A 21,170-nucleotide genomic window follows, 5' to 3' on the forward strand; every position below is an offset into this window, starting at 1 on the left:
GGTATTCTGGAGCTATTATGATAAATTCTAGATTATGTCCATGATTATCACCCAGTAGGAGATTGAAGTACAAACTGTTATGTTTGCAGTAACCTGGAAATTTGAATCCAGTAAGAGTAATGTTTATCTCCTCACATCCCTGAACCCTCTGACAACCATGTGAAGAGCGCTATGCTGGTCAGCATTAGACCCGGGTAAATGAGAAAGAGACAAGAGAGGGAAACATAGAGACTGGATATAACCACATTGCCTGTTCTTACAGATGGAACAAGCTACAATGGCTCTGTCGGGGAGCAACGTCGACGCTTAACGTTGGTTCAGCCATTGCCTACCTCTGGTTTTCAATACAGAGCAACAGTACCATTACCAGAGAGACGTTGTGAATCTTGTTTCTGACCATTTCTGAAATGTATATATTTTGTACATAGCTTGACCACTGTATAAATGCACTTTGTCACCAACACTGAGCACCTATGTCACCTTGGAACACTCATCACTTTTAATATTCTCATTTGGACAGCCCTATAATGTTGATTTGTGAAATTTGATTAACAATTCAATAACATCATTTCTGGATGCAAAAGTAATTTTCTGGTTTCTCATTTGTATCAATGTGTTCCCATACTCACCTTATTGTGCATGTTGATTTGATCTAACCACAGTATTACTTTACCTTCTACGTATACTGTTACATAATTACGTTTCAGGATTTATTCTAAGCTAAGCCAAATAATTGTTGCTCCCCGGCAGAGCCACTGTAGCTTGTTATATATTCACCCAGGCTCTGAGGGACACTGGGTTACCCCATTGTGTTATACCTGTTCTTACAGATGGGCTCAACCTACAATACAGATTTGCTGATATCTAAAATAAGAGATAACTCGTTTAATTTTCATCACTTAAATTCTAAGTCACTATTCCTAATCTGAGATATATGGTATACCATGTGACAGTAAAGTACAAATGGCAGAGGCTCCCCCAACTCAGGGGAGCCACACATATGCCTGTGAACCAGGGCCCGAACTGGGGTCACGGTGCGAGCCGCCGTGACCTTTCGATGTAGGTCAGGCGGGATTGGCTGGCTGGGGCACTGCACCCGGAAGCACTTAAGTACTTCTGGGGTTGTTCCCAACAATGCAACAGCTCTGTCCCTTAAAAGGCACCATAAGGCGGCAAGTAGGTCTCTATTCCCTCTTGGCGCCACGAGGACACCAGACAAGAGCCCCCTCCTTGCTTCTTCCTGCATTTGCATTTGTGTGCATAGTAATAGCTTGTCTCATGTCTAACCCTCTTTTTATCTTGCTGGTCATATTTATTATGCTGTATTTGTCTGGTCGGCAAGTGACATTATGATGATTGATGGGACAGTTAGGGTCCATGTAAGGCATCCTCTAACACCAAAAATACCGAAGGCGTCACAGGACCCTCCAAGGGGTGCTGGCAGCTAGTTGAAAGTAGATGACAGGGGTATGGGGTTGGTTGCGGTCGCTGACACGCGGTCCAGACCTGCCATCCATCTGCGCAGGCGCAGTGGGTGCAAGGTAGCACAGACCCTCGGGGGGGAGATAGATGTAGGGGGTGGCTGATGTAGGTATCCTACCGGGCAAATGGGCACCTTACACAGGAAAATTCCAGTATGGGAGGTTGGAGGGTGGGGGTTCTCCCCTAAGGAGGGACCCATTCATGTCCATTCTATTGAACAAGGGGTTTTAGGAGGAAGGGACACTGGAACCAGTCAAGTTCTCACTTGTAGAAGTATGTTTTGAAGGATGCACAGGGACAATCTTAGCTATGGTTAGGTAAATACCATGTAGTAGCATCTCTGGTAATTCTAGGTCATATGTTCTGTAAGCAAAAATGTTACAATTGTGGGTTGCTGTGCATAAAGTGGTCAAAAATTAGTTTTTTGTCTATATGTGTAAATAAATACGGTTGGGGTCTTACGCCTCCTAACCCAAAGAACTTGGTTGGTGTTCTTGTCAGTGACATGGGTGTTTTGTTGGGAAGTGGTTGTGGTTGTGTTTTTTTGTCTTCCCATCAGACATCAGCGATTGCCTAGCCATATGAAACGTTTACAACAAACGCAAGGAAATACCTGTTCAACAACACTTGTCTTAGTGTTGATAACTACCTTCTGTGATTCCTATATGAAATCTCTGCTCAGAATGATTCTTAATGTAACAAGTTTATCAGCTGTAACCTAATGAATATCCAATAATATTGTATCTTTTCCCTTCGCAGCGAACACACACTTGCCCACCACTGTCAGTATCTTAGTATCAAATGTGACTCAGGAGGAGCAAATCTCCTCGCCTGTCAATTAAATGCAAGGAAGACCTATGGCGAGATTGTGGGCAGTCACAAGCAGTCACGGTCAGAGGGCTGCTTCTCAAGAAGATTTTCAACTTGAGCTGCAGCAAAATCAACTCGAATGGCCTGTTTGCACTGACATTTGAGCGTGGAATGCGTTACCAGTGCTAAATCGCACTGCAACAGTGCATATTTACACTTATTGGTGGAACTCCGTGGAATCTCGCTGAGTTTTTATATGACTCCACAGAATTCCAAGGAATGAAATGCCATAAGTTCTGCACAACCCTTCAGGAAGGTTGATGACAGTCAGATGCAGGGGTGTCAAACTCCATTGTGCCCTTCTTTTGAATACTTCTGCTTGGAGTCAGCATCATTCCTACCTGCTGTGAGAACCATGACCTTGCACAAATGCTGTGTCTGAGGAGCAACCAGAATATAACACTGAAGGAAAACCAACCCCAACCAGTCCTGAGACAATAAGAGAAGATGCACATCCCATGCTTGGAAAAGGTGTTTAAAAGTGAGATTTAAACCACCACACTGTGATCCAGTTTCAAGTTTTTCTTGTACAAGAAAGAAAGTGTTCTGTAGAGTTTCATAGGACTGATTTTTGACCAGGAGTGATGTCTGCATGACAGCCAATCTCCCAGAGGTGAGGACCTTCACCCAGAGACCTCAACTGCCAAAGAGGAGCACCTGTCTGCATCTGCCCCTGGTGCTGCAATTACGAAACATGAGCACCTGCCTTTCTGCTTCACCCCCACCCCCGGGCTTCTACTGCAGAAGACAAGATCTTGTCTGCAACTGTCCAAGTGGCTGTATCTGCTGATGACAATGGCCCACCTGCATTGACTCGAAGGCTGCAATATCTGATGAGCCAGTACACGTGCTGTTCAATTCCAGTGGTCCTGAGGGGTGCACGACTGCCATCTATGGTCCTGTGAAGTCAGCACCCAAGCCTGATGGTGGGAGATTGCTGACCACCCTAGACCGGGCCACTCACCCCTACTGCTTCAGAGCAAGAAACATGGGACGGGGCCCGCTTGAACTGAGACTGTGCCTGATATGAGCAAAGGGAATTTTGGTTGCCAGAACAATAAACTTTACCAGAATTAACGTGTCGGCCTACAGACTAATGAACTGACCAACAGGCTGCCATTTGAGGTAATTGTTTGTGATCTGCACAAGTGACTAATCTTTACTTTTTCCTGTAAGTTGGCCAACGTTGCCCTAGAGAGGCGAACTTCCCAGAGAGAGAGAGGGGGGAAGCCGACACCACTGAGGGTAGCACCATTTCACTAGGCCTCATAGGGCCATGTAATTGGAATCACCCTTTGGAGTGTGTAGTATTATGTTTTTTATGCTAAAATAAGACAAAATTAAAGATAAGTACTGGGGTGCACATTAAATTATTGAGTGTATAATGCCCCTCGCACTACTTCCCTGAGTAGCCTTTGACTGGTCGCCCTCACTACACTGAATGTTAAGTGCAAAAAGGATGTACTTGGCCCAGGTTGCAGAGCCATAGTAGGATGGATCGCATGACACCAATGGTAAATAACCTCAGCCATCACTGTTGGGGACCATTAGCCCCTATCAGCTCTGTGGCTCCTCAAACACAGTCTGACAGCATCTCCATTGGCTAATAAGTGAACGCCTGTTATATACACATGCCAATGATGTGATATGCAGTGGATGTTTCCTTGCTCTGACCTCTTCATTGTGTTTAGCTGTAAAAGGGTCCTGTATGGGTGTAAGATCATGGCACAGGTCTCTGCTGTATCAGGAGACAATAGATATGATGTTACATACCACCATGTCTGCAGCAGTTGCAGTTTCTATGATCCTGTTTTTATAGGCGACAAGACTGGAGTGAACAAGCCTGTGATAAACTTCTGTGAAAAATCCATGGTCATAACCACCTACGTGGGCTTTTTTTTTTTAACTAAAAAAAAGTAAAACCGTACAGAATGTTCCACTGCAACTAGTGCTGAAGAATCCTGTCATCTTTGGGATGTTGAAGCTGGTACTAAGGTGCAGAGAATATTAGTCAGTTGAAGCTGGAGCCAGACAGAGTAGGGTTGGAGGCCAGCAGCCGTAGACATTGTATAGGTAACTTTAGGCAAGCCTTCATACAGGTAGCCCTTGGGTGTCTCATAATTTAGGGAGTCACCTGGGACCTCTCCAATGCTTATCCTCAGAGATCCCAGTTTTCTGGTACCACAAACAGTATCTCATTAAGCCAACTACATTTTTCAGTCAGAGAGTTGCAAAATAAGAGATGGACTCTGGAGTAAATAGTACCAGGAGTCCATATTTTAACAGCACTGGGGTAATTGGGTCGTTTTCTAATTTGTCCTGATTGTCCAGCAGTAAGACTGTCAGAATTTGATTGATGAACATGTCTGTGGGAAATGGTGCAGAAAACTCAATGCTAGGTACTAGTCTTATAAAAAAAATAAAGTAGGAGGTATATAGAACAGGTTGAAGGGAATCCTTCTGAAAGAAAGAGTTTATACATGCACAAAACTGTTCACTAAATGATCATAGGGGAAATCAAGTACCAGATTGTGAGTTAATTATTCTCACCACATATTTGTGAGGTAGACGTCAGAACTATGTATTTACTTTTGTCTTTACTCATAGAATTCACTACAGCATGAGTCACTAGTGTTGTTGCAAATGCAATCATAAGCTTGATTAGGGGTTTAAGTACTGTACACTGACAAATAAATGTGCTTATAAATTAAAGTTAAGAAAATAACAATTCCTACTATGGACCTGATTATGAGTCTGGCGGTCCTTGTGGTGGTGAGGCGGTGGCAGTCCAGCCACCACCACACTGGTGGTCTGACTGCCCCATTCCGTCCTTGGCGGTCAGATCGGCTTGGGATCACCAACGACGCCAGGGAATTGCGTTCCCTTGAGGTGGTGCCATAACCCAGAGGCCACTATATGCTTGGCGGGACCGCTGTGGTCCCTTAAAGTATATTACAAGTTTCCTCTCCATCACAGTTTTCATGGCAGTTGCACTGCTATGAAAACTGTGGCAGAGAGGAAATAACGGGGCCCTACAGGGCCCCTTGGTGCCTCACGCCATGAGGGGTGCACAGAGGGGTGCACAAGATGTGCCACCCTGTGTGCATGCACACCAGTTCCTGCACGGAATGGACGTTGCAGGAAACTTGTGTGGCGTTACCATTGCGGTGCCTTTTTAAAGGCACCACTGCCTTTGAAAGAGGCACCGCCACAAGAACAGCCACGCCGCCTGCCTGCCAGACCACTTTTAAGCTGTAATTTGGCAGGCTAGCGGCAGTGACTCTTGGTTGCACAGGGGCGCGGTCTGTGGCGTCAATGCTTAATTTGTAAAATAATAAGTGCCAGGGCCCTGACCAGAGGGCCACTGCAGCTTGTACCACCCATTGCCCAGTCATCGCTGACAGCGACAGTACCAAAACAACTACTAACCATCTCTCTCGCCTGCAAGTGCAACAATTTAGATTGTTCCAGGTGCCCATAGCTAAAGGAATGGCTGGTGAGGTAGGTATTAGTATTTTTTATTGTATATTGTATTCATAAACAACCTCTGTATTGTTCATCTCTAAATTAGACGAGCAGCGCCACCATGTGGCAGAGTGTGCAAAAGTGTGGTGATAACAATTAAGTACCAGTGCCAAGCACCGGAAACCACAAGCTTAAATTAAGCACTGGGTGGCGTACTGCCCAACCCATAACCGCCAAAAGTCGTAATCAGACCCTAAGTGTGCACTGAGTACATTTTCTGAAATTGTGTCTTGGCCTGTGTAGCATAATGAAGTTAGATGCATTATGAAGAGTGAGTTTATTCAATAGCAAAAGTAGAGGCATTACTTATTATAAGGTGTAACCTACTTGTCTGTAAGTTCATGACAAAACAGATACTAGTGTGTTGTATGAGTTAAAGCATTCAGGATGATTTAGCCTCAGACTGTCAGGTTTGCACTAACCTGGCCATCCGGATCCAACAGGAGTGATGCTAATTTCCACACTTCCCTAAACCCAATGATAATCAAGCGAAGGATATTATGCTAGTCAGCAGTAGTCCTAGGAAAACAAGAGTAGGAGAAAAGAGAAAGGCATTGGATATCTTCACAATGCCTGTTCTTAAACCTGGGTTCAACTTGCACTGCAGAAGCGTTGCTATCTACAACAAGGAATTACACTTTTAACTTTTAAACATTTGTATTCCAATTCATTATTCCTAATATGACATACAATATACCTAGTGACAATCTCTGTATAATTAACTCAATATAGCAGGTTGAAACTCTAACATCCTAGAGCTGAAATATAAATGAAACCATTATGATGCATATACAAAATGACCACAGTTGTAATATGCATTTCTATGTAAACGGCTAACTTCAATGATTTGCATATCAAGTCTGTGATCAGAATTATTCTTAATATAACAAGTTCATCAATTGTACCATAATGAATAAACATTAGAATTGTGCTGTTGTTCCTGAAAATATATGTTGACTTTCCCACCACTGGCAATACCGTAATACCACATGTGATTCAAATAGTTTAAACAAAGTGTGTACTAGTTCTGGATTGCTCTTGCTCCTCTTTGAAGTCCTTATGTGTAATCGAGCTCTTAGTACTTAGAAAGGATGCATCCCGAAATAGTATGCAATTCAAAATCGAAACCCTTGATCTCAAGTATTAATCCAGATTACTTCTCCATATCTAGTAGTCTTTGGTAACTTCAGATGAATAGCAATGAGTTACAATCTCCTAGGTTTGTTATGTTTCCAACTGCAGTGATAAAGTATCATGATTGCCTAGCACGGAACACTCTAAATATGAGGGCCGCATACGCTATGAATTCAAGATGGCCAACACCATTGCAAGTCCTGTGATGCTCTAGAACGTGTAAGCTGAGGAAAGCTCTAAAACATGGGAGACTTTTACCATATGGATCCAAGATGGCTGCCACCATTGCACAACTTGTGAGAGTCCTATGGTGCTCTGGGGCATGTTTTTGTCTGCAAAGAAGTCTAAAGGAGTATGTCTCTATTCCTGCCTGGCATATCTCTCATCAGCCAAACTAGCCTGGCAGATGATCGGTGATACCCCGAAACTGGTACCAGGATGCTTGTTTCCGGTCCAGGGAGGAAAAGGCTTGGCAGTTTGGGCTGGACTGTTCCCAAGAGGAGCAGGGTCAAGACTGATTTGCATATGGCTGGGTCCAAACTGGGGTGGTATAGTGAGCAAAAGAACAATGGATTTAACCCAGATGTCTTGACTGAGGGGAATGTTTGATTTTATCAGCGCTCCATCCATCATTTGTTGCCACAGAATGTCATGCATAGTAGGCTTGGGAGTAATTTTGAAGATGCCACAGTAATCAGAGTAATTTTGTGTTACTCTTTGATGCAGGTTACCAATAATAACGTGATCACACGCGCTTGCGTAATGAAGAGTAATTTGGAGGGAAAAGTCTACTGCGGGAGCACATTTAGCAACCATGAGTGGCTGTTTATGTTCTGTTGCATTTAGCACTATTTTCTTAGTGCAGAATGCATCCTTGCATCCATTTTGGGGATCCTGGTAGCCCATTGGCTAGTGACCGCATCATCCCACCAGGGCACTTTATGCGCATAAATATGGCTGGAGGAAAAGTCTCTCCCAAGCCCCAAACCAAAGAAATGACTCTAAGGGTTAGTCGCCTGACACCCTGGCACAAACACCAGGGCTAGGAAAGCTGCAGGTGCCCAACTTGGCAAGTCAGTATCCACTTCTGGATATTCGCTGCTGGGCACCTCAAGAGATGGTTCCTCAATAGCTAAAAGGTGGACCTGAGTCTGCTGGAACAGAGAGTGTCGTCTGAGTCCAGATTAGTCATGCAAGAAGGACACTAGCCTCCACCAAAGGATGTCACTGGACCCGCGGTGGACGGAGACCGATAGTCCAGCAGCAGCGGGTCTTCTACTGGCTCAAAGAGGACTTCGAGGGACCCTGACCTCTGTGGCCAAAGTTGCCCCACATCATCTGTAGACCAAGGAATAACCACAAGGGCAACCCGTTGACAGCAAAGCACCCAGAGCATCCATGAGCATCCTCCATCACCTTCATCCTCAGCATCAGGACCACTGTATTAAAGTCCATGGTAGTTGTGATGTAAAGTTCAGAACTGGACTAAAGAATGCTTTGGTGACCAGGTAACTGTCAAAACACTCCTTGTTGCCCCTTACCTTCTCTCTGCTAGATTCGGTCACACCAGTCCAACCCTGAGTAGCCAAACTCAACTCTTGCAAACTTTTCAAGTTTCCAAACTTTACTATTAGCAGTACTTATCTGCAGTTGTGACTAAAAGTACTGATATTTACAATTACTTTGAAAATCTATATCTCGAGAACCCTTCAATGGATCTTGTTCATCTTGGACTCTAAAAATTCATAAAAATATAATCTATTGTTATAAATTCGTGCCAGATTTCTTTTGTGTTGTGTGAATTTCTTATTTCATTGTTTGGTGCTTCTAATTGCTTCACACTGGTACCTTTGTTTAAGCCTTGCTGCTGAGCTAAAGGTTTGGCAAACGAGCCTCACTGGGCCCAAGACAGTTTTTACTAATTCATTAGTGAGTAAGGTTGCACAACCCTACCATATAATACACCCAAATCATCATAACTGCTTTGTTCCTATGTCTCAATTTGCATTAGTCGTACCATCTGGCAACAGTGAACAGGCACCCACTGAAATAGAGACATGCTTCAAATATTTCAAAACGCATATATAGTTATACGAAACACAACCAATTCTCTTGCTGATGAGGGAAGTTCTTTTATTGAGGGCTTCATAAACTGACTCTTGCGCAAAAGCATATCTTACTCATATGTCCGAATTTACTTCCTGGGCAGTGGTCTTCATGATGAAGGCTTTGAGGATGAGGGGATAATGAATGAGCTGTCAGCTGAGTCTGGATTATGATGTGATCGTTGACCAAGAAGAATTTATTAGAATAGAAATCTGATCTGAGGGAAGGGATATGTTCTTCTGTGTCACTAAACGGGCTGTCCTGGGTAGGAAAATCTCCAAAGGCCGAGGCAACGATGAAGGCTTTGTAGAAGACTCTAGAGACGCATGTGACATGCCCAATCTTTTCACTCTTTTATCCTCCGACTGGTCGCCAGATCATTGTCTCTTTTGCCAGTAGGGTTTGTTCTTGTCTTTATATTTGCCGTCAGTGGTAGTCATACCAAAAAAAAATACCCTTCATCTGTCCAGGAAATACAGCACCTTCCAATGCCTGCCCTCAAGTCTTACTTTACTACTCACTGCTGCATGGTTGGAATTGTCAGTCTCGATATGTTTGCTTTGTGTCCACTCATTTCTCGATGCTGGAATCGTATCTTGAGCGGATTGTCGGAATTATTAAGTGGGAAGTTACAGATACTGCTAAAACAGGGCCATATCACATGCACAAGAAGGGACCGGGCCTAGCACTTTGAGCTGGTCTATATCTATTGGAGCTCTACTAACATTGAGAGCCATTGAAGCATCTTGCTTATCATTTTTTGCTTTTCTAACTCAGATGTCTTAAATGCAATGTGTAGCCCCCGACAGGACTCCGGTACCACACTGTGTCATAGAACTCAAGTTGTATTTCACTGATGAGTAACTACCACGGCCAGTCAAGGCTGGTCTAGGGATATTTTTGTGATACTGCCCATAAGGAACATGGCCTAATTGTTGTGGTTTTTAAACGATTGCATACATTTAATAAAAATTTTACAATTTACTGTATAATGTAAATGTCTTTCCAACACAAAAACATCAGAACACAATTAGAATGTAGGGACTGCCCTTTTACAGCAACTATGGGCCAGCGTATGGATACAGCGCTGGCCCTCAGTGGGGGCCCCTGATATATGAAGGCCCGATAGGCCATAGAAGACACCCAAATCAGGCTGTGCTGCAGGAACCTCTGGGCCCCACCCTGAATCTTGGCGCTTGGAGCAGAGCACCCATAGTGGTGCTGCAAGAGGAGGTGTGTGGGAACTACGCACAACCCCCTTTTTCTGAGAACATACAGCATAAGACGCCGGAAGGGGTTTTGTTCTGAAGTGTGCCTGAGCCAGCGGTCCACTACATTGTGGGAGAGAGCGGCAGTGGAATAAGAGGGAACGCCAGGACGTTGTTAGAAAACACTGCAAGGGCCCAGTGGCAGCTATGGGGGAGGGGCTGAGAAGACTTTGCCAGTGGGGTACCAGGGCTCACAGCCCCAGGACGGATCGACAGATATGTTAGGCCCTTAACCCCTGACCGTGTAGCATACGGATCAACCACCTTTATTGTACCGCCAGAACACCAGAAGTCAGCCGGTTACCAGCTAATCCCGCAATGTATCTCATAAAGGATGTCTTCGGGATTGCCGACAGGTGATGAGCTCCGGCCGGGAGCCCCTCGGCTAGGGATTGTCTTTTAGGCTTTAATCCCCTGGAAGCTACCCCCCTCTTCTTGGTCCCTCATTCACACCCGAGTTTAGATTTGACTGCGATTCCCATCTCCCCAACTCCTGCGTTTGAATTCGACATTTTCAGATTAATCTTGCTCATTATCCTGACAGCGGAGACCGAGCAATATGGCCGATGCCCAGTGGAGCTGCCTTGAAAGCTACAGAGGAGATTTGCCCTGGTTCACCCCCTTGACCGTCACCTACCCAGTCAGACATTGTGCACAGTTCTCCCCGTCTCCCCTCCGTGTCTCCTTCCTCCCCCTCCCTCCGACGAATTACTGTAACATTGTTTTTTTTGGTTTTTTTGTTTTTTTTTCCTTATGTTTTACTATGCTCTTGTAACTGATGTAATTTGTAACTTGTAACTTACTGATCCTTATGTAAAGTGCTCTGATACCTCCGGGTCTAGCCAGCGCTATATAAAACTCTTCAAATAAATAAATAAGCTAAAACCGCTGTAGTCAAGTCCCTAGATTTGATTTCTTCTTTGACAGCGTTATTTATAGCAGCTCATTTGCTTAGGCCTTGTATGGTACATTTTCCAGTTAAAACAAACGCTAAAAACCATATTAGTCGGAGCCCTGGCTTTGACCAACACTACCTGGGCTACTCTAGTCTTTTATAGCCGGATCAAAAGTGATTGGCAAATGGTTTATCGCTGTACTGGCACAGTTACCAACATAACAATAGGGACCAAGCGCTACAGAGTACCTACCGTGGCTAAAATTCAATCAAATTCCACTTAACACCTTTTTGTTTTTCTCAGCGTCTCGCACATAAGGCGGAAATATAAAAGCCGTGCTCCGGAAACTGCCATACACGCCATGAAGCACACATCAAATCCGCCGAGGCTCTCACAGGTCACCAACCACCGCCTGTGACGGAGAGCCAATCATATCTCCAGGGAATAGACACCTTTCAGAGACCACCCCTAGATGGCGTCACCTTCCGTCACTCCCTTTCACACTCACTGACAGACAGGTTGCATAGGCTCACAGAACCCACCACGGGGTGCTCCGGTGCTGTATACACAACACCTGCATTTTACAGGGCAGTGCCCTTTGTAAAGAAGACCGCATCCACCCCTGAAAGGAAAAACGTTTTGGAAAGCAATACAGGTGAGTGATAAGGCACTTCTATGCCACAAAACAGCAAAAATAGAAAAACGTATTCACAAATTCTTTTCAGTGTGACTCGGCCACACTTCCTTCTACCAGCCCTCCCTTTATCCAATCCTTTCATCTCCCCTTTCCTCCCTCTCTGCATGCCTTTCTCCCGGCTATCTTCCTTTCCCTCTCGCCACCCCTCAAACTTCTCTAACCAACAGTAATAAATATTATTTCCACGTAAATTTCTGCCTGTGTCCTGCACCCCATCAGTCCGCCAATCTCCTCACAGGAAATGAGCGAGCGAGCGGCCTGTGCTATGATAGCGCCACGGCCAAAGACAACGCGAAACCAGAGTCCGCCTTATCTTCTGCGGCTGGCCCGGCTTGACAGGTCATCAGATTGTATTGTCATCCTGGCTCATAATTAATATATTTATCAAATTAATTACTGGAAAGATCTGGGGCCGCGGCCCGCTACACAGGGCCTAAATTCATGGGATTTGGCTCTGCGCGCAGGTAATAAGCGGCCTGTCAGGGAGACGGGCTTGGCCCAGCCCTGAGGCCTGACAGACAAATTGCCTCTCTTATGGGCAATGATACCGAGAATTGGAGGGACGGAAAGGACGTGTCACGAGGCGGTGACGGGCACAATGGCGGCCTTGTCTGGGCTTCTGGCCGGATGGAATGCCGGCAGCTCCGCGTTCCATCACTGAGGAGAAGGTTTGTGGCCTAGTCTGATTAGCCAGGTTCACTAATCCCTTTGGGAGCTTGGGCTTTTGGGTTGTGTTTTTCAGGATTTGTGGCTAGACTGTGACATGTCGCGTGGCCTATGGAACGACTGGGAAGAGGAACGCAGAATCAGTCGGGGTCATGCGAGTTCCTTAGGCTCTGTGAGCAGTGGCCTCAGACAGGTGCCTGTAAAAGAAAGAACAGCAGGTCCAGGCAGGAGTCACTCAGTCGCAGGTGTCTCTAGAAGGAAAGTCCAGCAGAAGTGTCCCCGAGACAGACACACGAGATGCCTCTGAAAAGAAAGGGCAGCGCATTTGGGCCTGTCAGTCACCTCAGGCCAGTGAATCTGAAAGAAAAAGATGGCAAGAAACACTTTTGGAGGCAGTCTTCGAGGTGTCTCAAGTTTCCCCGCCTCAGATACTTAGCTCCCAATGTTCTTTTTCACGCTTCCAAGCGCATCTGCCATTGAGCACTTGCCAGGTCTGAAGGTGTAAGAAGTCTACAGTCGGCTTTATCGGTCTGGCATAAAAGTGCATCTTTGTGAACCTTACGCTGTCAATACAAAAAGAGCTGAGAGAGGCGCTCGAGCTCTGCCCACAAGTTGATTCACCAGAGTACAGCATTTGATTGGGCAGAAGCTGTCTCGTTCAACTGAAAAAGAGTGCTTGTATTGCACTTTTGTGCCACGTGGGGAAGCTTATGGTCAAAACAGCAGGACTGTGTTGGCAAGGCCAATGATGAAGACCCAATCTATTATGAAAAGTTATGATAAAGGCAGTAGGAGTGACACATTTACTGTGCAAAACATATGTTAGTTAACATTAGTAGGCAGCTAAGGGTGGATTGTTATTACTCTGTCGTAAAGCCTAAAGAGAGAGATTTTTTATATGGAACCTTACAGATTACGATAATAGGAAATGTTTCGGGGTGAATTACTCCCTCCGACAAATCAGGGGAATAGAAGATTTGCACTGTGGTTATCCTTGGTAAGCCTTTATAGCAGAGACAGTATTTCCCTTTGACAATCTTACTTTTATATGTATTTCTCATTTTATGGGTTTATGCCTGATGGTTGCATTGTAGGGAAGCTTACGCTCAATACCGTGGAACGAACTTGGTTACGTTGACAAACCAGTGATAATGGCCATAGGTCTGATTGGTTCGCTGGGAAAAGCTATGTCCAATGCCAAAGGTCTGATCTGTTGATCATGAAAATGTATGACAAAGGCAGTAGGCATAGTTTATTTATTGTGAAAATCATCTTCCAAAAACCTAATAGGGTGTTAACAGTGTTTTTTTCTCACGCTATGTTACAGGCTGTAGACAGCTCACAGACTACCATCGTAGGCAAGGGTTTTGGTGTTGGTGACCTCCGACGACAAACCCCGGAGGTAGATTTTCCCTGTGAAAGAGGTGTTGTATATTGTTTTACAGACTGTAAATTTGTACATATTTGAAATTTTATAGCTGTGTGCGTAATGTTTCCAGCTGATGCACACTTCATTTGGCCTATGTTGGTTATGGAGTCATTCCAATGGTAAAGTCTATAGGGCTTATTGGTCAATGGAGAAAGTTGTCTGATTCAACAGGTTAGAGGAGTTGGCCAAACGGCTAGAGCGGTCGACTTCGAATCTGGGGAACCGGGTTCGAGTCTATGAAATGACTCTGAACATCCTGTGATTCTGGGCAAATCACTTAATCTCCCTGTGCCTAACAAAAATAAATGAATGTGTCCTCATGTAATGCATTTGGTGCTATGTAAAGCGCTCTGATACCCAATACCGGGTCGAGTTCGCGCTATATAAAACTCAGTAAAAAAAAAATAATAATAAAAAAAAAATTATGAAAGGCATGACAAAGCCAGTAAGCTGGACTTACCTATTGTGAAAAGCATGTGTTAAAGGTGTTTAACGGTGGATTGCTATTACACTGAGACAAATCTCACAGATTGCTGTAGTAGGCAAGGGGTTTAGTATTGGTGACCCATTCTAACAAACCGTGGGGGTTAGAAGATTTGCCCTGTGATTGTCCTTACTAGGCTCCCTTGGGATTGATTTCATATTGTTTTGATAACTGTAAATTTCTACATATTTATAATTTATCTGCCATAGGTTGTTGAATTTGTGAATGAGTTTGGTTGAGTAAGTAGGTGAATGCAAGAATGAGTCAGTAAATGAATGAACAGATTCATTAGCACAACGATGAGTGATGGAGTACATGTATGATGACTTAGTTATTGCCAAAACCTCCCAATTACTTAAGATGCACTTTCATTTGCATGGCAGACATATTGGTACTGCCAATGCTTGTTTTAAGTCTCTAGAACTTAAAGTTATGCCGTCCCCTTTGTAAATGCAAGGCTATATGTACCAGGTTGCAAAGAGAAAACATGGCTCACACCAGTCACTAGACAGCTTGAAAACTATGGTGGTAACAAGTTCAGCCTATGCCTTTAAAAGAAATGCCTGTTAGGGCCAAGGCCTCTTTGTCCGGTGCTTCAAAAATGACGGTGGAGGTGGGAAAGTTAGTCACATGTTAGACCAGGGTTTCTAAAAGTTGGTAGGGATGTGGAAAAGTCAGTCACATTTCAGTCTACTGCATTTGAAAGAAAGTTGTTGATAGGCAAAATACAGCCACATACAAGGTACTATAAGGGACTCAATTTTAGAGCTGAGGAAGAGTCTGTTACATGTTAGGGCAGTACATTTCATAGCCCATAGGTTTTGAGCAGATACGTACAAGGGAGGTACATCTGACCAAGCGACAGGGATGGGCCAGAGTCAGTCATCTAACTTGTAACTCACATTCCACCATTCTTACCAATCTGTAATGCATTTATCTGCCAGTAATTCTTCTGATTTTGGTTTATATCCCCCTTACTCCCAGACCATAGGAATTTAGCTCTTCAGGGGGGCGCTTTTCTTAAATAGACCATTCGCAAACCTTCTTGAGAAAGTCATGTGACTTTTTCAGGCCTAGGCATTTTTACTATAAGGAACAGTACACACAGTACAATTTTGTATCAGAAAACACCAGTATCAAACTTTTCTGTCTTTTCTCCATGGGTAAAATTCGTTTTACCCACGAAAAATTCCCTTTCCCTGGACCACACTTAATTTTGTGGTGTTCTTTTACCCCGCCTATCCTGCTAATAGATTTACTCCAGCACTTGGTAGGAGCAAATATCCACCATTTACAGGTGTGAAAGGGTCAGAGAGGGCAGTTGTGAATGGTCAGAAACGGACGTTGGTGTGCTTGCCCCAAGTCATTACTAACTACACTTATAGCATCCTCTTCTCACCCTTTGTGTGCACATTTTGGATGCATAATTGTGTTGTCTTGGAGTTCAATTAGTACATGGATTAACGTGCTGTATATCGTTTTGTGAATACCTTGCACGCTAAATCCAGCCACGTGTTTACGGCTGAAAATGCCTTTGTGCAGGCTACACAGACTCCTCTCCTTAAAGAGATTTCAGTTTGTAGAAATAAAAGATTCATAAATAATAGTGCATGTGAACGTATATGAATAGCTACGGATACACTACTTATGCAATTCGTAACAATTGACATAAGTATGCCCTGGAAATCTATGCCAGTCGAAGGCTTCCAAGCATTCTACTGGCAATGTCATGTGAGATTTTTACACATTGCTATTTCTCCATTTCAGAATTGAACCCAAAGATGAACAGCCACCCCCCTAGGAGAGAAAACATGAAACAGATGATATGTATTTGCCTCGGGACTATATCCTGAAGAGTTGGATGTTATGGGGAGAGGGGAGAAGGGGGTGGTCAGAGTAACGAATGCCAGGAGCCTTTAGTTGAACTTACCATGTGTGGTATTCTGCTGCCACCATGTGTACCCTTGTCGGTGGTACAACCATGCAAACCAGACTCATGTAAATGTTTGTTTACTTTTAGTGCGTCACTGTAATCTACAATGTTTGATGTGCGTTTTGATTCCGTTTAGCAACTTCTTTGCCTTGCAACACACCTGTAAAATGGAACTGGCCTGTTACATGTTAACGTGCCGCCTTTTGCTGTTGCACAGAAACAAAATGCTCATAACTAGTATATTGTAAAATGACCATACACAAGTAGGAGCTGGTTTTGTAATGCATCCATTAAGATTTGAAGAAGTAGGACAAGTTATCTCTTCCATGGAAGATGTCACCTAGTCTGGCTTCTGTGTCGCGGCTGCTGGTAGCTGCATTGCATTCGTCTCCCGTAAATGTCTGGCATGCATGTATGACAGAGAATTATTCTCAATGTGCTGGGGGCACAAATTTACTATCTGATTATTTAAAAGCAGTGGCGGTTCCTCCTAAAGATCGGAGCAGCGTTGCCCAAGCTGCTGTAAGCGCAGCAGGTAAACACAAATTAATATACTGGTAATATCATTTTATTATAGATTGACGCAGCTCACACTGTTATAGCGGGAGTGTGAGGATGAGGGGCAGGGCTAATACCTGCGGATTATAGGATGACTGCTGCCCCTGCCAGTGCTCATGTGGGGTTGGCCGGCTGGCTTGGGACGGCCAGCCCAACATGCGGACTTCAGTCCCAGCAATCCAGGCACTGTGACACAGCCGAGGGGTTGCTGACACAGGCCTGTAGCTTCAAAATGAGCGCTGGTTTAGCCTGCTCCAACCAATTCTAGAGCACCTCTCATGCTGAAAACAGCATGAGAGCAGCTCCAGGATTGGTTAGATTCGCATTGCACTTGGCAGGAAGGATGTCTTTCCTTTCCTACTCTTCGTTCCTTCCAGGATCCCGCAAGAGGAGAGGAAGACCCGACGGAGGGCCAGCAGCATATATGGTGAGTTTTTCGGCCTTACCCCACCCACGCCCGACCTTATTTTAATGTTGCTAGACACCACTGGGGTCAACATGTTTCTTCTGCCCACTCAAAAAACACTTAGGATAGGTATAGGAGCATTCATTAGCATCAAAACTTCCACAATGCAAAATAACATGAAAAAGAAATGGTATGGATAAATACAACCAGTGGTGGCTTCCTACAGTGTGCTCCATTTACTGTCAGCTGAGCCTGTAAAAATAGTAGAAAAAAACACAGATACATGACATAAACTAGCATGAAATAAAATTACATACCTGCACAAACAAAGGTCTCTGACTAGTGGCAGTTGCGTACATGAAGCCCCATGTAATGAAAGTGATTAGTTGTTGCTGTCTACATACATAGGACAACCTTGTACCTGACAGCAAACCGAGACAGTGGGGGAATGCTTACCCACCTCAGTTTGGGTCTAAACCTCAGCTCATTTCCTATAGTAATGGAAAGCCACAAAGAAAAAAAAATGGGATAATGTTACAATATAGTGGAACCAAACCAGGTGATATGGCACACACATGATTTAGGGCAACCTTAGTCTTTGGGACAGCACACATTTAAACTGTTTCAAGGGTATTAACTGAAGATATGGGTGAAAAGTGCCCATCCAAAGGTGTGTAGTAATCTTCCCAGCAAATGTCGGGATTATGGCTGACTTTTTGACTATAGCTGAGGTTTTAATAAAAGTGAAAAGTGTACCTCCATTTTCTTACAAAAGAATCAGACAACCGTACAGGCCATAGCGTGTTTCTCGCCCAGTGTTCCAAGAAGTGTTCTGCAGACTGGCCCTCAACCCGTTACAGAAATCCTAACCGGTGCAAATTACTCCTCCATGAATGCCCTCAACGTCCTCAGCTCATCCCTCTAAAGTGCCAGTGACCATTGTCAGTCGCGTCACCTGCTGTTTAAGCTGACGTACCCCTGTCTGGAGGGAGGCTATGTCAGATTCTGCATTCTCCACCTTGTCTGTCACGTTGTGTGAATCACTAAGAGCAGATTCACTTCGATGGACACCCCCCCATTTTGACCCTCGAGTGGCACCCTCGATCCGTGTATTGCCTCCAGGATTGTGGCGTGCAACAGTGCCTCTTTGCTGTCCGGGGAGTGCTCCGGTGTGCCATAGAGCTCCTGTCTAGTGATTTCTTGGGTGGCCTGGCGAGGGGTGGTGTATTGAGCTATGGTGTTCTCCAGCTGCTGCCTCTGGGGTCTATTCTCCTCCATAGTGCTGGTGAGACAATTCAAAGAGTAGGTACTAAACTCTCACAGTAGTTCAGATACAGACACCCTCATACACACACACGGGCAGGCACCTGACATTTCAGGGTAGAGGGGACATCGCAGGCGCCGTGTAACACTGGCAATCAATTGCATTCCCAGGGAACTCATCCCTGAACAATTGGTGCAGCGGTACAGAGCGTTGGGCTGCAAATGGGCGACTGCAGCAATTACCAGGAAGAACCTCCTCAAAGAGTGTCACAGGGAGATGCAGACGTTGATGCTCAAGCTGTACAATAGCACCATATCAAGGGGGCAGGTCAGGGTCACACCTGAGTCTGGGCAGCGGCTAAATCCTTGAAAGGGAGCCAAGAGTGGGGGTTTGTTCCATTCCTCACAGTCCCCCTTCCCCATCAGATACAGAAAGGGCTAGAGTAGCAAGTGGGGCCCAGGAGGAGCAGGATGTAAGTCCCTAACACTCGATAAAGCTCATCATGCAGTATCAGGTCCCACAAACATCAAGGGCACCCCTGCACCCATCACCCTGGATGAGTGGCCTTGCCATAATAGGGCCTCCAGTGCAGGCAGTCCAAGTATGGCGCCCTCTTCTACCGCGATCAGCGGGGCACCACAGAGTCTTCACAAAAGTTTCCTCGCCAAAAGGGAGGCCCCAAGGCCCACCTCACGGGGGCACCCACCAATATCATCTGTACGGACCCCCTCCAGTCACACTGTCCCCCAGTGAGCCCCAAGGCATATCTGGTGCCACCACTACTTACGCTGCACCGCTGGGCTCCCACCAAAGTGGTGGTGAAGTCTCCTTACAGCGAGCACAGCACGCTCCCAGGCGCCGTCCCAACAGTAGGCCACACCAGGCTCCAAGCCAGACCAAGTCTGGTTCAAGGGAGGCAGCTCATGATCCGCAGTGTCCCCTGCTGACAATGGGGGGGGGGGGGTCTGCACCTCCGGATCACTGGTCCACTCAGATGGCCTGACAAGTCCCCAGGCAAATGTCAGACCCCACTCCGGCATCCGCGGCCAGGAAAACAGCTGATACACCTGCGTGGGAAAATCAGTAGGATCCAATGGGCCGTGGGGGCCCCCACTGCAATGTCCACACGGGCTCCCAGCCAGGAATCACTGCAGGCGGGGCAGGAGGCATCAAGCGGCTGCACATAAGTCTATGTCCACAGCCGAAACCGCCCGAGTCACTCGGGTCACTCTGCCTAAGGTGCACCACTCTCTCCTTATCCAAATGGGCTGCAAGTCAGTGTTCAGTCCTCCCAGGGGCCTCAATGGTGCTAGGATAGGCTGGTCACAATCAGGCGGGGAAAGGTAGCAATCTAAATTGGCAGGATGTTGAAGGATTCAGTGGTGGGTAGACAGAGCTCCCTAAAGACACATTCTGTCGGCCATCTTGGTTGGCCATGCCCCTTACTATCTATGTACTTAACTCCTATGCATAAACAAATGTTATACTGTGGGTCACACCTGGCACAATATCATGCTATGGCAAGCATATACAGTTGGATAAAGCATATAACAGTCTGCCCCAGCAAGTGCAGATCAAAGTGAATAGTTTTTTCTGAACTGAAATCTTGGTTCACCTTTGAAATGTGGCCTGAGTCGGGATGGTACAACTGATCAAATCTTCAAAACAAGAAAAAGTGTTGTGTAGTTCCTAGGAATCCCCAGGACCTGCACGTTTGAATGACCTAAACTGAGGACTTGGTGTCCAAACCGTTTCTGGACACCCCCACAGCATATGTCAGCCATTAGACCAGCTAGCTCTACAGTGCCCCTACCCCCCGCCCCCTGTACCGTACAGTGGTGTAGGTAGTTTCTGGCAACCACTGAACATGATAACCCTGATTCCTAAGAAATCGTGGAAAATAGTACAGTACTTTTAGCTCAATCACTATGCTTACTTAATCTCAGAAAGTACTCAAGAGGGCAATCAGGACGCTTCAATAAGTATTTATTGGTCCAGCGTTAGTCTTGTGTAAAACATATTTGCTGCAAAAATCAGGAGACATAAGCATATGAAAGAAATCGCAAGTACTAATATGGTAAATAGTATATACATTTCTACCATACTGCTAAAAAGATTAACATATACAGTTCAGATAAAATAGTAGCATTTGCATGATCCTATAATGGGCGCCCTAAGTAATTTGCCTAAGAGTACCTAACCTAGATAGGTAGGTGTAGCATGTATATGTGTGTAGATATATATATATGTATGTATCTAGCTAAGAATCCCCTAGGAGAGTACCAACCCCCTCTCACCTGATGGGTGAGAATGAAGAACCCCGTTTGCTTTTAGGATGACACCCCGCAACGGATGTCAGACCGCTGCGTGTCGAGGATTCAGCATGCAGGACCCTGTTTCAGCTTGGAAGGAATTCTCCTCTTATTTTCAGGAGGGAGTAAGGGTCTTATAT

The 21,170-nt window shown here is 45.2% G+C and overlaps 1 long non-coding RNA gene across 2 annotated transcripts in view; it reads left to right on the plus strand.

The window, feature by feature from the left end:
• The window catches only part of LOC146866820 (uncharacterized), a 244,371-nt gene that overhangs the window by 115,410 nt on the left and 107,791 nt on the right, over positions 1-21,170 (plus strand). Inside the window, exon 2 of one of the 2 annotated variants that reach the window (XR_014965866.1) lies at positions 2,242-3,477. The exons of the other annotated variant lie outside the window; for it this stretch is intronic. This is a non-coding gene — a long non-coding RNA (uncharacterized LOC146866820). The remainder of the gene's footprint in view (positions 1-2,241; positions 3,478-21,170) is intronic. 2 annotated transcript variants of the gene reach the window in all.

Source organism: Triturus cristatus, chromosome 1_2 (genome assembly GCF_964204655.1).
Source record: "Triturus cristatus chromosome 1_2, aTriCri1.1, whole genome shotgun sequence".
Taxonomy (NCBI): Eukaryota; Metazoa; Chordata; class Amphibia; order Caudata; family Salamandridae; genus Triturus; species Triturus cristatus.